Raw genomic sequence first — 19,030 nt, 5'->3', positions numbered from 1 at the left:
AACTTTGAAATTATTTTATAATAAGAATCTATATAAAAAAAATTGCTAATTCAAATCCATATCTATATCTATATATTATTAAAAATCAAAGAAAAAGGCATCACATTAATCCAAGTGGTAGCCTAGAAAAAACCATATGGCATAATTGGTTAATAACAAAGAAATTATCTATTGAAAAGATTACTTTATTTGAATTAATAAATATAGATATCTATAATTAACTACAATTAAAAAACAAAAATATAAGTATATAAAAGCCCATTCAAATTGAGTGGAGTAGTTTCAAGTTGGAGTTTTAAAATTATTTTAAAATAAAAAAGCTTTTGATTCAAATTGTGGAGTAGTTTCTTTCTAATATTGTAGTGTGTGTGTGTGTGTGTGTGTGTGTGTATATATATATATATATAAAGAGAAGTAAATAATTATATGATGCCAAGTGGTATAACCATAAGACAACAAGTGTAGATTTTTAGGACAAAGCTCCAACAAAGTTGAAACTTTGAAATTATTTATTAACTAGTGTTAGAACTCGCGCGATGCGCGAATATTTTGAAAGAGTATTAGTCTTATGAAATTATAATATGATATATCATATTGTTTAATAAAATTTAGTTGCTATTTTATTTTGTAATGCAGTGTGCATAAATATAACAAAATCTATATAAATTAAAGAATACGCATCATATGGTAATCAAATAAATTATTTGATCCTTATTCTATTGTTTATTAAATTAGCAAGTACTTAGAACTATTTATTTTTACTAATGTATTTCTTTATTAACTTGTATATTGTCTTGATATTTTGTCATTATTTTTCTTTTAATATAAAATAGATATATATTTTCTTACTTTAATTTTTCTAACTTATGTTATACTGTTCAAAAGGTCTAAATTTGTCAATAAATTCTTTGAGTATTATTTTTGTACCTTTTGTTATATTTAATTGATTTAAAATATAAATATCCTAATATTATCTTTATCCCCTATTTTCGTACATTCTTTTCTACTGAAATATTTGATTAGTTTTTATTAAATAATGTAATATTTTGTTTACTAAATTATAACTTTTAATTTATCAAAACTAAAAAGAGATAAACTTTTTATTATTTTTTCAAAAAATCTATCCATATTTTTAATAATTTTTGTTATATGTTAAATAGTATCCTTATCTTATGTTAAATCTTATGTATATATATATCCTAATAATATCTTTATATTTTTGTATTATTCAATAAGTAATGTGGATTCTATTTAAAATACAATTCGTTACTATATATATATATATATATATATATATATATATATATATCTTTTTTTATTTTATTGAAATTTTTTCTTTATATTCTTTTTCTTGTAATAAATTTTTCATATACTTTTATTTTTCTATTCTATTGCTCAGATTCAAACTTATCAATAATATTTTTGAATATATTTATCTATTATTTTTATTTTATTTTTAAGTTAATTCAAAGTATAAATTCTCTCACACTATATCTAGTTCCCCTGTATTAGTTTTTCTATTATAAATTTTATATAATTATTCTATCTAGTGTTTAATCCAATAATATACAAAATAAATAAAAGTGCATATGCCTGTACTTTATACTTTATACTTTACCAAAATCTCAAGGTATATAATTTGTCTTTGGAGTTTTATTTTACAATTCAAAAACTTGGATAAGATTTGATTCATTTTATTTTTCAATTCAAAAGCTTGAATAAGTTTTGAATATGATTTGATTTAACAAAGTAAATATATAGAAGATATATTGATTATTATTTTATTATTACACATAAGAAAAAGATACATAAATCTAAAACATATAGCTTAACGCATGCTATTTCAAGCTTAAATTTTCGTTCTCGTTTATTTTCAACATAAAATATGGAGTTTTAATTTTATTATTTTTCAATTTTTGTTTACGCTTATAGTTATTTTATAACTATCTCATCCTAGATCCTAGAATTTAGATGCAAAATTTAAAATTGATATTCTTTTATATTTCAAAAAAAAGTCAATTCAAATAATTTTATCCCCCTCCCTCTCTCTCTCTTTATCTCTCTCTCTAATATATATATATATATATATATATATATATATATATATATATATATATATATATATATATAGATAGATAGATAGATAGATAGATAGATAGAAGGTATATTTCCTTATTTGACAATATCCCTACAAACTCTCCTTAATATTGCCAAGTGACTTTTTAATAGCTTGCCACTTGGCTTAACCATAATGCAAATATATATGGTAACTTTATTCCTTTAATATATATATTATAACTATCTTATCCTAGATCCTAGAATTTAGATGCAAAATTTAAAATTGATATTCTTTTATATTTCAAAAAAAAGTCAATTCAAACAATTTTATCTCCCTCCCTCTCTCTCTTTATCTCTCTCTCTAATATATATATAGAAGGTATATTTCCTTATTTGACAATATCCCTACAAACTCTCCTTAATATTGCCAAGTGGCTTTTTAATAGTTTGTCACTTGGCTTAACCATAATGCAAATATATATGGTAACTTTATTCCTTTAATATATATAGAGATTGTTACACATAAGAAAAAGATACATAAATCTAAAACATATAGCTTAACGCATGCTATTTCAAGCTTAAATTTTCGTTCTCATTTATTTTCAACATAAAATATGGAGTTTTAATTTTATTATTTTTCAATTTTTGTTTACGCTTATAATTATTTTATAACTATCTTATCCTATTTCCTAGAATTTAGATGCAAAATTTAAAATTGATATTCTTTTATATTTCAAAAAAAAGTCAATTCTCTCTCTCTCTCTCTCTCTCTCTCTCTCTCTCTCTCTCTCTCTCTCTCTATATATATATATATATATATATATATATATATATATATATATATATATATATATATATATATATATATATATATAAGATATATTTCCTTATTTGACAATATCCCTACAAACTCTCCTTAATATTGCCAAGTGACTTTTTAATAGCTTGCCACTTGGCTTAACCATAATGCAAATATATATGGTAACTTTATTCCTTTAATATATATATTATAACTATCTTATCCTAGATCCTAGAATTTAGATGCAAAATTTAAAATTGATATTTTTTATATTTCAAAAAAAAGTCAATTCAAACAAGTGTATAAATTTTGTATAATATTTGTACATAACCTACATAATGTGTATATATATATATATATATATATATATATATATATATATATATATATATAAAGAATAGGTACTCATTGCCTCGTATTGATGACCTATTTGATCAGCTACGGGGTGTCAAGGTATTCTCAAAAATTGATTTGCGGTCTGGGTATCACTAGTTGAAAATTCGGGATTACGATATTTTGAAGACAACATTCAGGACCCGTTATGGTCACTATGAATTTCTTGTGATGTCTTTTGGGCTGACTAACGCCCCATAAGCATTTATGAACTTGATGAACAGTGTATTTCGGCTCTATCTTGATTCATTTGTCGTAGTATTTATTAATGATATCCTGGTATACTCACGTGGCCAGAAAGAACATGCACAACACTTTGGTATTGTATTGCAGAGACTGAAGGAGGAGAAACTTTATGCAAAATTCTCTAAGTGTGAGTTCTGGCTTAGTTCAGTAGCATTCTTGGGGCACATAGTGTCTGATGAAGGGACTCAGGTAGATTCGAAGAAGATAGAGGCAGTTCAGAGTTGGCCCAGACCATCCTCAGCTACGGAGATCCGGAGTTTTCTCAGCTTGGCAGGGTATTATCTCCGATTTGTACAGGGGTTCTCTTCTATTGCTACACCTATGACCAGATTGACCCAAAAGGGTGCTCCGTTCAGGTGGTCTAAGGATTGTGAGGAAAGCTTCCAGAAGCTCAACTGGTGTTGACTACCCAGAAGCGCAGTGTTGATGCAAGACGGTAGGGTGATTGCCTACGCGTCCAGACAGCTGAAGGTACATGAGAAGAATTATCATGTGCATGACCTTGAATTGTCAGCTATTGTTCATGCCTTGAAAATTTGGCGGCATTATTTGTACGGTGTTCGTTGTGAGGTTTATACCGACCATCGGAGTTCACAACAGTTGTTCAAGCAGAAGGACCTTAATTTGCGACAGCGAACGTGGTTAGAATTACTTAAGGATTATGATATTACCATATTGTATCACTCGGGAAAAGCCAATGTGGTGGCCGATGCTTTGAGTCGGAAGGTGAAAAGTTTGGGCAATCTAGCATATTTATCGGTAGCAAAGAGGCCATTAGCATTGGAGGTTCATGCCTTAGCCAACCAGTTCATCATATTGGATATCTTGGAGCCCAATCGGGTTCTGGAATGTATGGTTTCTCAGTCATCCTTATATGACCGCATCAAGGAACGCCAGTATGATGATCCTCATTTACTTGTTCTAAAGGATACGGTTCAGCACCGTGATGCCAGTGATGTAACTCTTGAGGATGATGGGGTACTGAGGATGCATGGTCGGTTGTGTGTTCCTAATGTTGAAAGTTTGCGTGAGTTGATTCTCCAAGAAGCTCACAGTTCGTGGTATTCCATTCCTCCGTGTGGTGTAAAGATGTATCAGGATTTGAAGCAGCAATATTGGTGGAGGAGAATGAAGAAGGTCATAGTAGAGTATGTATCCCGGTGCCTAAATTGTCAATAGGTGAAGTGTGAGCACCAACGACCAGGTGGATTGCTTCAGAAGCTAGAGATTCCAGAGTGGAAATGGGAGCGGATTACTATGGATTTCATTGTTGGGCTTCCACGGACTCAGAAAAAGTTTGATACAGTTTGGGTGATTGTAGACATATTGACCAAGTCAGCTCATTTCATTCCAGTAGTGACGACTTACTCTGCATAGCGGTTGATGGAGATTTATATTCGCGAAATTGTTCACCTTCATGGTGTACCAGTGTCTATTATTTCCGATAGGGGCACACAGTTTACATCACGGTTTTGAAGAGCAATGCAGCGATAGTTAGGCACACAGGTACAACTGAGTACAACATTTCACTCTTAGACGGATGGACAGTCTGAGCGCACTATTCAAATATTGGAGGATATGCTACGTGTTTGTGTCATTGATTTTGGGAGTTCTTGGGATCAGTTCCTACCGCTAGCAGAGTTTGCTTATAATAACAGTTACCAATCCAGCATTCAAATGGCTCCGTATGATGCTTTATATGGGAGACAGTGTCGGTCTCCGGTGGGTTGGTTCGAGCCAGGTGAGGCAAGGCTATTGGGTACTGATTTGGTTCAGGATGCCTTGAACAAGGCCAAGTTGATTCAGGAACGGCTTCGCACGGAACAGTCTAGATAGAAAAGTTATGTTGACATGAAGGTCCGTGATGTGTCTTACATGATTGGTGAGAAGGTCCTGCTGAAGAGTTCACCTATGAAAGGCATTATGAGATTTGGGAAGAAAGGAAAGTTGAGTCCTAGATATATTGAACCTTTTGAAATACTTAAAAGGATTGCTTTGTCACCTAACCTATCGGGTGTTCATCTAGTGTTTCATGTATCTATGCTCCGAAAGTATATTGGGGATCCGTCACATATTTTGGATTTCAGTACAGTTCAGTTGGATGGTAATTTGACTTATGTTGTATAGCCGGTGGCAATTTTGGATCGGCAGGTTCGAAAGTTGAGATCAAAGAACATAGCTTCAGTGAAAGTGCAGTGGAGAGACCAGTCAGTCGGAGGAGCTACTTGGGAGACTGAACGGGATATGCGGAGCAAATATCCACACCTATTTGAGACTCCAGGTATTTTTCTAAACCCGTTCGAGGACGAACGTTTGTTTAAGAGGGGGAGAATGTAACGACCTGACCGGTCATTTTGAATAGTACAACCCCGTTTCCCCATTTATTGCTAAATTCATGCTTTACAGTTGTTATGTTACTTGCCGAGGTAATTGGTTTGGGTTCGGTGAGGTTTTGAAATGAATTGAGACACTTAGTCTCCAAGAAGGGAGCTTAAGTTGAATAATTTGACCGAAAGGTAAAATATGTGTAAACGACTCTAGAATAGAATTTTGATAATTCTAATAGCTCTGTATGGTAATTTCAGGCTTAGGAGTGTGTCCGAATAATTATTTCGAGGTCCGTAGCTAAGTTAGGCTTGTAATGGCGAAAATAAGAAATTTAAGTTTGGAAGTTTGATCGAGGAGTTAACATTTTGATACAGGGATCAGAATCCAGTTCTGAAAATTTTCATAGCTTCATTATGTCATTTATGACTTGTGCGCAAAATTTGAGGCAAACCGAAATTTATTTTATAGGGCAGTATTCTTGGAATCTTATAAATAAATAAAGAGCAGTCGTACTCTTACTGCAAGATGTAAACTAGTGTGTTTACAAAAGAAAATTAGACCATGTCACCAAAAGTTTGTTTCTCTCCATCCATAAAAGTCCACATTGGGTAGGTGAGTTCACTCATTAAACTTATATATTTATATGCAATCACTATTTATTGAAAGACCTTATCAACCCCAGATTGCGAATTCTCCCTTTCTTCATTTTTGGACTTATTTGAGGTACTTATACTTTTTTTAAATTTGGTTTATTTGTTAAAGTTTTGGTCTTTATTTTATGGCAGTCTAGTATTTGATTAAAGTAAGTAGCTTTAATTCGGGTTTAGTCTAGTAAAGTTTTGATCTTTATTTTGTGGCGGTTTAGTATTTGATTAAAGTAAGTAGTTTTAATTCGGGTTTAGTCTAGTGAAGTTTTGATCTTTGTTTTATGGTAGTTTTTTTATATTAAAGATGTTAGATTTAAATCTTGATAAGTGAAATGAGTTTTACTCATTGCTTCATTTGGTTGTCTTATGGTTGAGTAGTTTTCTTTTACTGCGGGATTTTATAGTACCATGTAGATTGCTCAAAACTTTTTTTTACTTTTTCTTTTCTGATTACTTTTCTTTCATTGTTGTGCTTTTGGCCAAAACGTTTGGAACTTTCTTTTTATGTTTCATCCAGATCTCATCCAGGATATTTTTGTTTCTTTAGTTTACAATAGTTCCTTTTCTTGGCACCTTTTTATGATTTTCTTTTTGGTACTGCTCTGACAACTGATTGTTCTTCCATCTTGCTATCGGATCTGCTTCACATTTGCTTCCATGAACTAGTTTTGTAATTATTATTTTTCTGGTTGTTGTTGTTGTTATTATTTTGGCAAGATTCGAGTCATTCAGAATTGAATAATCGAGGAAAAGGACTACTAGTGGATTAAATTGGAGCAAGTCGAGCTAAGTGACTTGTCTAACCTTGCGTGGAGGACTTTCCCTTAGGATTGGTATTAATGTGCTAATTGCAATGTATTGAAAGTCGTGTACATGAGGTGACGAGTGTGTACACGAACTAAATATGGAAGGTTATACTTTTAAATTGTGTAGATCACTTTTGCATATTAATTAAATCATTTACTCTTGTTATATTCATTGTCATTGAATTATTTTCATATCCTTGAAATTTATCTGACCTTTTCTTGCTAATTTCATATCTGTTAAATTGAAACTTGTTTCTTTTATTTGTGCTCATTATTTGAAGTTTTTTTTTTAATTTAATTATTTTAAATATGAAGTATTTGGCATGGTAAAAATTGGTATGGAATCAAGGTGATAAATTGTGAAATATTAGTTGTTGAGATTTTACACCCATCGAGATTGAGTCGTGAGCTTTTTATTGTGGAAAATATTGTTGTTGTTGATTTATTTTGGCAAGTTGAAATATTTGAGCACTTGAGGTGCAGATTGTGATATTGATATGCATGCGGTGGTATAAGGTTTGGGTGTTGAAACGCATGCGGTGAGATAAGGATGGCTTGATACACGTGGCTAGTAGGGGAACTACTAGAAGTCATGCGGTGAGATAAGGGTGGCTAAAACGCGGGATGCTATTTCGGGAAAAAAATATTTTCTTTAAAATTAAATGTGAAGGCTCCCGTGGTGATATAAGGAAATGAGATACTGTGAATTAATTTATGATTTGGGACTACGAGGCGGTACCTCGGGAGTGCCCCTGCTGATATTTCTTTACGGCTGCATTTACTTTCTAGTTATTTTATGACTCTTTATTTATTGAATTGAAGTTTTCCCGTCAGTAAGTTATTATTAATTGCTCTTATTTTGTGTTGTTAAATTTTGACATAATCTTTATGTGACATGTTTCCATTTGTCATTACTGCTATTATATTGTTAAACTTCTTGCCCTGTCTTGTATTATATTCCAGTAAGGCCCTGACTTCACCTCGTCACTACTCAACCGAGGTTAGGCTTGACACTTATTAGGCACCGCCGTGGTGTGCTCATACTATACTTCTGCGCATTTTTTTTATGTGCAGATCCAGGTACTTCTTATCAGACCATGTACCCGTGAGCTAGCGGTGCATGGAGACTTCAAGGTATATCTGCCAGCGTCCACATACCTAGGAGTCCCATTCTATCTTTACTATCTTGTTTCTTTATCTTTATTAGACTCTGATATTTAGAGCTATTTTAGGACTCCTTCTAAAAGCTTGTGACTTGTATTTTCACCAGGTTTTGGAAATTTTATTATGTACTGATTAATGGATATTTTGAGAGTTTTTAAATTGTTATTTGATTATTCTGCATGTCACTAGGCTTACCTAGTATTAGAGACTAGGTGCAGTCACGATATCCTACGGAGGGAAAGTTGGGATCGTGACAAGTTGCTCAACATCTCTCAACAGGAGTATTCATATATATAGATTTTAGGATTAAGAAACTTACTCATGAGTGGAGATAGCTATGTTCATCATTATGTGTTGGTCAGTAAGAATAGTGTTAAGGCTAAAAGTGACTTTTGTTAATCATTTCGGTGAGTTTGATGTAATTTTTAAATAATTAATTTCAATTGTGAATTATATTCCCTATCGGTATGAGGGTTCATTATATGTTGTAATTTTATTTAACGGAAATTATTTAAAAGAAGAAAGAAAGGAAATGAAAAGAATTCAGTTGGCACAATGTGCAAAATACTTATGATTTAGAGTTGAGGACGAGGTTCTCACAATTTTTAGCGGATGTGAAATATTTAAAACATGTTATGTGCTGCTATTGAAGTTATATGAGGACGAGATACTTGTGATGAAAATTTATGTGTTTAAATTATCCTTCTTGTAAAATTATAATTTGTACTATAGTATTATCACAAATTTATGCATGTTAGGTTTATTTGATAATTCTTTTATGTGTTATTGTGCATATTTTTGCTAAATTCGTATTGTAATTATTTAGTTTCAACCTATGAGGTGAGTGCCAAGTGGCGTAAAATGTGACTCGTTAATTCAGGTAAATAATTATGAGGTCTTCATGCCTCATGCCTTGTTGTTAGGAAAGTGGAGGTTTGAAACGAGATTTTGTTTCAGCAAGTTAATTGGCGATGTTGTAATCAGTTATGGATAATTATTAAGACCAGAGATGTAGTTATGGACATATATATGATGTGTTTTATGTTCATATATCATTATGATGATGCAATTCTTGTAATGCTGAGATTAATGTTATTGATTTGGGTTGTAAATGTGTTGTTAGGAGTTATTTTGGTGTTACTTTGACAGGTCGATAGGCCCAATTACAAGGGAGACTCTGCCGAAATTTCTATAAAATTTGAGAGTTAGTCAAAATTTTGGGAACTTGAGGTGTGTGAGAAAAGAGTGAAGATATGTGCAGAATTGGGGTTGACTCTACTTCTCATTCGAGGACGAATGATCCTAAGTGGGGGAGAATGTAACACCCCGGAATGTTTTTGAAGTACTTAAGTTATTAAGAAAGTTGATGTGCGATAATTATATTATTTTGTGTGCAAAGACAGACTATTTAATATGATGGATATCAATTGGATATGATAATAAGTGTACGAAGTATATTATAAGTGATTTGGGGTCTAAGGAGAAGCCTAAGTCTAAGCCAAGTTGTAAAATTTCAAGATAGACTAAAATTTTAAATGAGCACGCACAAGATTACACTTTGGGCGAGCATATCTACATATATATAAGGTGTTATGTGATGACCAACGCATCAAATTAAGGTCTTTGAGTCTAGTTTCTAACGCTTCAAACCGTTCATCATTTGGACATTTGTACAAAACGTTATGATTGATTTACTGAAGGCGGGTAATGCTGTGTTCGACACCTGCGACTTACCTGGACAGATTACAAAACGCGAGTTTCAGCCATTTTTAACACATTTGGAGCTATGGAGCTCGGATTGAAGCGATTTTTGAGGCGATTTTGACCATATGGATTGGGGTAAGTGATTCTAACTCGATTTTGATTAAAATACATGAATCTATTGTTGTTTTTATCATGAAATTAGTGAATTGGGTTGAAAATGGTAGAAATTCTCTATTCCTTAGATTTAAGATTTGGAGGTCGATTTATTGTTGGAATTTAGTAATTTTGGTATGGTTGGACTCGTGGTTGAATGACCGTTCATATTTTGTAACTTTCGTCGGATTCCGAGACGTGGGCCCCACGGGCGATTTTTGATCTAATTTTAGATTTTATTGGAAAATTTGGTATTTTCATATGGGATTGATTCCAATAATTTGTGTTGATTGTATTGAATTATTTTTGGCTAGATTCAAACCATTCAGAGTTGGATAATCGAGGAAAAATGTCAATTATTGGATTGAGATAGCATGATTTGAAGTAAGTATCTTGCCTAACCTTGTGTGGGGAAATTTCCTCTTAGGCATTGAGTCTTATGTGGAAATTGTGTGATTGAAAACCATGTACGCGAGGTGACGAGTACGTACTTGGTTTATATGTGCAAATTATATCGGTTAAAATTCGTAGACAACCTTATGTATTAAATTGAAAAATTGTTGAGATTTATTAAATCTCTTATTTGTCATGTCTCATTCCTTATTTGTCTAGATTATTTTTATATGATAATTTGGTGTGATTGCTACTTGACTTTTATGTGAACTCTGTGTTTGTTTGAGTTGCTATTTTTATGGAAATAACTTTCATTATTGATTTTATCTACATACAATTTAAATGAGAAATTTAGTTAATAAGATGAATAAATCTATTTATTTCACGAAGTTGTGAATTAAAAAAAAAGTGTGTTATGTCTTGATGAATTTCTTTTCAGTTCATGCGGTTGAAATTGATATTGAGTTATAAAAGGCTGTAAATCATATTGAGGCGAAGTGTTAAATTGTGAAATATTATTTTGTTGAGTTTTCACTCCCAAATATTTTGTTAGAATTTTTGTGCGCATTATGACCGAGCCGTGGGCTTCTTATTATGGAAAAATAATGTATTGTTGATTTATGTAGCAAGTTGTAATATTTGGGCGCCTGATGTGCAATTTGTGATATGTTGTAATATTTGAGCACTTGACGTGAAATTTGTGATATGTTATAAGATTGGGGCACTGGATGTGAAATTTGTAATATGTTGTAATATTTGAGCACTTGATGTACAATTTGTGATATGTTTTGATATGTGATCACTTGAGGTGCAAGTTGTATTATGCTGCGATAATTGGACACTTGAGTCTTGAGGTGCAAGTTGCATATGTTGTGATATTTGGGCACTTGAGGTGCGATTTGTGAAATATTGTGATATTGATACGCATGCGGTGACATAAGGCCAGGGTGTTGAAATTCATGCGGTGAGATAAAGGTGGCTTGAAATGCGTGGCTAGTAGGGGAACTACTAGAAGTCATGCGGTGTGATAAGGGTGGCTAAAACGCGGGATGCTATTTCGGGGAAAAATATTTTCTTTAAAATTATATGTGAAGGCTCACGCGGTGATATAAGGAAATGAGATATTGTGAATTTATTTATGATTTGGGACTACGATGCGGTACCTGGGGAGTGCCCTGTTGATATTTCTTTGTTTATGTTCTTGTCTTTGGTGATTTTGTTTCATTAATACGTAAATTCTTATCTTCTTTCGTGATGTACTAGTTAACGTTATTATTATTATTATTATTATTATTATTATTATTATTATTATTATTATTATGTTTATTATTATTATGTTTATTATGTGTTTGTGCTCCTTGTTGCAATGTGTTGGCTTTGACTTTTTAGTACGAGACTTTGAAGATTTATATTTTTGGTTTTTAGTGATTTTCAATGATTGAGTTATTTTAAATAAAAGAAATTGCTATTATGTTTTAAATTAATAAGTTTTACATCCAAATCAATAGTTTATATGATGCTTTAATTTAAGTGCAATGTCATTTTCTTCACTCAAACTATTTATAAAGTAAATTGTTCGTGCATATTTTTTTATATATTGATACTTTTGGCACGTGAGTTGTCCGTGCAGTTGTGATAGAAATATGGGCACGAGGTGCCGTAAAAATATAAAAGTGGGCTGAGGCCTGTATTACGAAAAATATGAAGGTGGGCTGAGACCCGTATTTTTATGATTGTGAAATGAGGTGTCACAATGTGACTTTTATTTGAAAGAGCTATATTCAAAATATTATTTCAAAGAATTAGATTCGAAAGATATTTATTTGAAGGAAGTATATTCGAAATATATTTATTGGTAAGTACTATATTCTAAAGATTATTATTTGAAAAATATTTAGATGAAAGATGTGTAATTGAAGGACTTGATTAAATAGTTGTACTTGTAATCATAATTTGTTGAGCAATATTTATGGTGTTCTTGTTGTCCTGCTATGTATGTCACTTGTTAATTATGAAAGATTTGTAATTGAAGGATTTGATTAAATGGTTGTACTTGTATTCATTATACATTGAGCAATATTTTTGGTGTTCCTGTTGTCCTTCTGTTTATATCACTAGTTGATAATTGTTGCTATCATTGCTATTTGTTTTCTATTATTTTGGTATGCTATATTGCACAGGTTATTAGATGTGTCTTGACTGTACCTCGTCACCACTCTACCGAGGTTAGTCTTGATACTTACTGGATACCGCTGTGGTGTACTCATACTACACTTTTGTACATTTTTTTTTGTACAGAGCCAGGTATTGGAGATATAGGACTCATACAGAGTTAGAGTATGATCGCAAGGATTCAAGGTAGGGTTGTTTGGTCGTCGTAGTCCCTTGGAGTCTTTCCCTCTTATTGTACTGTTAATTATTATTCGAGCAGTAATGTATATTTAATTTTCTTCAGATCATTTCATGTATTAAGTTAGAGTTCGTGACTCAGTACTACCAGTCTTGGGAGGTTGTATCTTTATTTTTGCTGTTGGTTTCGATAATCCTTTAAAAAAATGGCTTGAATTGTTATTATAACCAGCTTACTTAGTCTTAAATATATATATATATATAGAAGATCTATTTCCTTATTTGACAATATCCCTACAAACTCTCCTTAATATTGCCAAGTGACTTTTTAATAGCTTGCCACTTGGCTTAACCATAATGCAAATATATATGGTAACTTTATTACTTTAATATATATATAGATATAGGTTATTACACATAAGAAAAAGATACATAAATCTAAAACATATAGCTTAACGCATGCTATTTCAAGCTTAAATTTTCGTTCTCATTTATTTTCAACATAAAATATGGAGTTTTAATTTTATTATTTTTAAATTTTTGTTTACGCTTATAATTATTATATAACTATCTTATCCTAGATCCTAGAATTTAGATGCAAAATTTAAAATTGATATTCTTTTATATTTAAAAAAAAAAAAAAGTCAATTCAAACAATTTTATCTCCCTCCCTCTCTCTAATATATATATATAGAAGGTATATTTCCTTATTTGATAATATCACTACAAACTCTCCTTAATATTGTCAAGTGGCTTTTTAATAGCTTGCCACTTGGCTTAATCATAATGCAAATATATATGTTAACTTTATTACTTTAATATATATATATATATAGATAAAAATCTTTATAATTTTTTTTTTGCTAATTCAATCCATATCTATATATTATTAAAAACCAAAGAAAAAGGCACCATATTAATCCAAGTGGTAGCCTAGAAAAAACCACATGGCATAATTGGTTAATAACAAAGAAATTATCTATAGAAAATTTCTTTCTAATATTGTAGTGTGTATGTATATATATATAAAGAGACGTAAATAATTATATGATGCCAAGTGGTATAATAATAGGACAACAAGTGTATATTTTTAGGACAAAGCTCCAACAAAGATGAAACTTTGAAATTATTTTATAATAAGAATCTATATAAACAAAAAAAAAATTGCTAATTCAATTCCATATCTATATCTATATATTATTAAAAATCAAAGAAAAAGGCACCACATTAATCCAAGTGGTAGACTAGAAAAAACCACATGGCATAATTGGTTAATAACAAAGAAATTACCTATTGAAAATTAATAAAGAAATTAACTACGTAAATTAACTACTCAAACATGGATGAGGTTTTGTTTAGGTTAGTTAATTTCTTTATTTTATCTTTAAAATCATTTTAGTTTTTATTTTTCGAAATAAAAAGTGTATTTATTCATAAATTCAAACAATATTATTCAGAAAAATATAATAAAATTTAAAATAAAAAATATTCAAATCCACACACACACACATATATTATTAAAATCCAAAGAAAAAGGCACCACATTAATCCAAGTGGTAGCCTAGAAAAAGATCACATGACATAATTGGTTAATAACAAAGAAATTATCTATTGAAAACTAACAATGAAATTAACTACCTAAATCAACTACTCAAACATGGGTGAGGGTTTGTTTTAGTTAGTTAATTCTTTATTTCAATTTTAAAATCATTTTCATTTTTCTTTTTCCAACAAAGATGAAACTTTGAAATTATTTTATAATAAGAATCTATATAAACAAAAAAAAAATTGCTAATTCAATTCCATATCTATATCTATATATTATTAAAAATCAAAGAAAAAGGCACCACATTAATCCAAGTGGTAGACTAGAAAAAACCACATGGCATAATTGGTTAATAACAAAGAAACTAGGCTCTGATACCAACTTATCATGACCCAATCCCCGAAACCGGTCGTGATGGCGCCTCTCGTGAAGACAAGGCCAGCTAGACCAAAACGGAACACCTCTTTTAAACAGTTAATCATCATAAACAGTAATAACATATAATAAACGCTCATAAATTGCGGAATTTAACGATAATAACAACATGAATTATCCCGACACAGCCCAAACTGGGGTGTCACAAGTCATGAGCAACTAAGGATCTAGACACAAGCCTACTGAATAGTAAATTTGATACAATAGTTCTAAAACATGGAAATGATAAGATAAGGGAGGCACGGAGCTACGAACGCCAACAACTACCTCGTAGTCTCCGAATCACTACCTGAACTGGGAGAATCAGCACTCAGGAGCGGACTCTGCGATGCCTGAATCTGCACACATGGTGCAGGGAGTAATGCGAGTACTCCGACTCAGTAAGTAACAATTATAAATAATGGCTGAAAGTATGAAAACACGTAAAGACACAAAGCAATTCCATATTAGGCAGTAAATCAGTGAAGAATCAAATGATATTCCTTTTTAAAACAAGTAATTTAACAGGTAAATAACAAGTAGAAATCCGTCTCTCGGGCTCAGTATCAATTGCTCAACATAGTATCAACCCCTCGGTCTCACTCTCAGTACAGTATCAGCCTCTCGGGCTCATTCTCAGAATAGTATCAGCCCCTCGGGCTACCTCACAATCACTCATATCAGCCCCTAGGGCATAACATAAATCACTCAGAACAATGGGTACCCGCGCTCATTGTGGGTGTGCAGACTCCGGAGGGGCCCCTTACGGCCCAAGCGCTGTATCAAGCCATCTCGAGGCATCATCACTCGGCACTCAGCCTCACATCACTCAAGCCACCTCGTGGCATATAAAGTATCTCAGGCCCTCGGCCTCATATCACTCAGCATATCCTCACATATGGCCCTCGGCCTCACTCAGTCCAAAAATCATCACAAGCCCCTTGGGCATTAGTAAAACAGTAGTTCTCAGCCCAAAACATGATGTAGAAATATCATTTAAGTTTCAAATCTGAATAAAAGTGGCTGAGTTTGTAAAACAGTAGATATCAACAGGACTGAGTTCAAATAATAAGTCAAGCAGTGAGGAAAATCCCTGAATGGTTCAAATAGTTGGCACGAAGCCCAAATATGGCAATCAGCCCAAATCATGATGATACCAATTGAATTTCAGTCAAATATTTGGTAAAATCATCAATCGGGATGGACCAAGTCACAATTCCCAGTAGTAAAAGATCTCATGCTCATCATCCAGCGCGTATCTTGCCTCAATATAGCACTACGATGTAAAATCCGGGGTTTTAAACCCTCAGAACATCATTTACAACCATTACTCACCTCGAACTGGCTAATTCTCTAGCTCGCGATGCCTTTGCTCCTCGAATTGGCCTCCACGCGCGTCGAATCTATCCAAAATCAGAACGAATACGTCACAATATGTTAAGAGAACAAATCCCAAGCGAAAACATTCGAAAAATATCAAAAATTCCAAAATTAGCAAAACTCGAGCCCCGGGCCCACGTCTCGGAATTGGGTAAAATTTACATTTTCAGAATCCTCATACCCTCACGAGTATAACCATATGAAAGTTATCCAATTCCAATACCATTTGGCCCTTCAAATCATCATTTTACATTTTTGAAAGGTTTCACAATTTTCTTCCCAAATTCCATCCCAAATCACGAATTGAATGATAAATTCAATGATAGATTCATGTACTCTAGCCAAAATCTGAGTTAGAATCACTTACCCGATGAATTTCTTAAAAAACCTTCGAAAAATCGCCAAAAATCCGAGCTCTCTAGGTCAAAGTATTAAATAAAACCTAAAACCGCGTATTTATAGAGTACCCTTCAGGTTTCACCCTCCGCTGGCCACATCAAATTGACCGCGATCCGCGCAAGCCAGTGCGGTCCGCACAAAAGTGATCGCGGCTGCACAGGCTTCTCTATGCAGTGATAGACTTTAGTATTTTGGCCATAACCTTTGCTACAAATGTCCAAATTGCGATATCTTTTCCTTTCTGGAAACTAGACACGAAGGGCTACAACTTTTGTTTTTGAATTATCCCCAAATTCCTTGTAGATCAAAAGATATGAGCTTCCGAAGTTGGACCGACGACCTGCAGGTCTTCATGACCGCGGCCCGCGTCACTTGACCGCGCCCAGCGCAAACAGGACCGCGCCCCCCGCACAAATGACTGCCCCATCCATTTTCTAAGTTCCGGGATGTCCGTACTCGCTCAAAACTCACCCGAAACACACCCGAGGACCCTGGGACCTCAACCAAATACACTAACGCATCCTAAAACATTATTCAACCTCGTTCCAATCATCAAAATACCTCAACAACACCAAAACCATCAAATTACCTCAAATTCAAGCCTAAGTTCTTCTAAAACTTCTGAAACACGCTTTTGATAAAAAACCCAACTAAACCACGTCCGAATAACCTAAAATTTTGCACGCATATCCTAAATCACATAATGAAGCTACAACAACTCTCGGAATTCCATTCTGACCCTCGGATCAAAATCTCACCTATCAATCGGAAATCGTCAAACTACTAACTTCGCCAATTCAAGCCTAATTCTACATCGGGCCTCCAAAATAAATTCTGATCACGCTCCTAGGTCTCAAATCATCTCCTAGAGCTAACCGAACCATTGGAATTCATATTCGAGTCCTCTAACTCATAAGTCAACACCCAGTTGACTTTTCCAACTTAAGCATTCTTAAAAGAGACTAAGTGTCTCATTTCTTACCAAATCCTCTCCAAACTCAAACTAATCAACTCGATCACATGAAACACAGATAATGAAGCGTAAAGAAGCTGAAATGGGGGAAATGGAGTGGTAACTCATGATACGACTGGCCGGGTCGTCACATCCTCCCCAACTTAAACAAACGTTCGTCCTCGAACGAGTCAAGAAACATACCTGAAGCCTCAAACAGATGAGGATATCTTCTCCGTATCTCCCACTCGGTCTCCCAGGTAGCCTCCTCCACGGGCCGACCTCTCCACTGCACTTTCACCGAAGTTATATCCTTTGACCTCAACTTCCAAACCTGGCTACCCAAAATAGCTACTGGCTCCACATCAAAGGTCAAATCATCATAAAACTGAACCGTGATGAAGTCCAAAACATGTGACGAATCCCCAATATACTTCCGGAGTATAGAAACAAGAAATATCGGATGCACACTCGACATGCTAGGTGGCAAAGCAAGCTCATAAGCCACCTCCCCAATCCTCCGAAGCACCTCAAAAGGCCCAATGAATCGAGGACTCAACTTGCCTTTCTTCCCAAACCTCATAGCACCCTTCATGGGCGAAACCTTCAGCAGGGCCTTCTCACTGACCATGTAGGACACATCTCGAACCTTCCGGTCTGCATAACTCTTCTGACGCGACTGCGTTGTACGAAGCCTCTCCTGAATTACCTTCACCTTTTCTAAGGCATCCTAAACCAAATCTGTCCCCAATAGTCTAGCCTCGCCGGGCTCGAACCAACCAACCGGAGATCTACACCGCCTCCCGTACAAAGCCTCATATGGAGCCATCTGAATACTCGACTGGTAGCTGTTGTTGTAAGCAAACTCTGCAAGTGGTAGAAACTTATCCCATGAACCTCCAAAGTCAATAACACAAGCACGCAACATGTCCTCCAATATCTGAATAGTACGCTCGGACTGTCCGTCCGTCTGAGGATGAAACGTTGTGCTCAACTCTACCTGAGTACCAACTCTCTCTGCATGGCTCTTCAAAACTGCAAAGTAAACTAAGTACCTCTATCTGAGATGATGGAGACCGGAACACCATGCAACCGAACAATCTCCCAGATATAAATCCCTACCAATCGCTCTAAAGAATAGGTAGTACACACAGGGATGAAGTGCGCAGACTTGGTCAGCCGATCCACAATCACCCAAATAGCATCGAACTTCTTCAAAGTCCGAGGAAGACCACTCACAAAATCCATGGTGACCCTCTCCCACTTCCCCTCGGTAATAACCATCTGCTGAAGCAAGCC

Source organism: Nicotiana tabacum, chromosome 10 (assembly GCF_000715075.1).
Source record: "Nicotiana tabacum cultivar K326 chromosome 10, ASM71507v2, whole genome shotgun sequence".
Classification (NCBI taxonomy): domain Eukaryota; kingdom Viridiplantae; phylum Streptophyta; class Magnoliopsida; order Solanales; family Solanaceae; genus Nicotiana; species Nicotiana tabacum.
Note: the sequence above shows the minus strand (reverse complement) of the source record.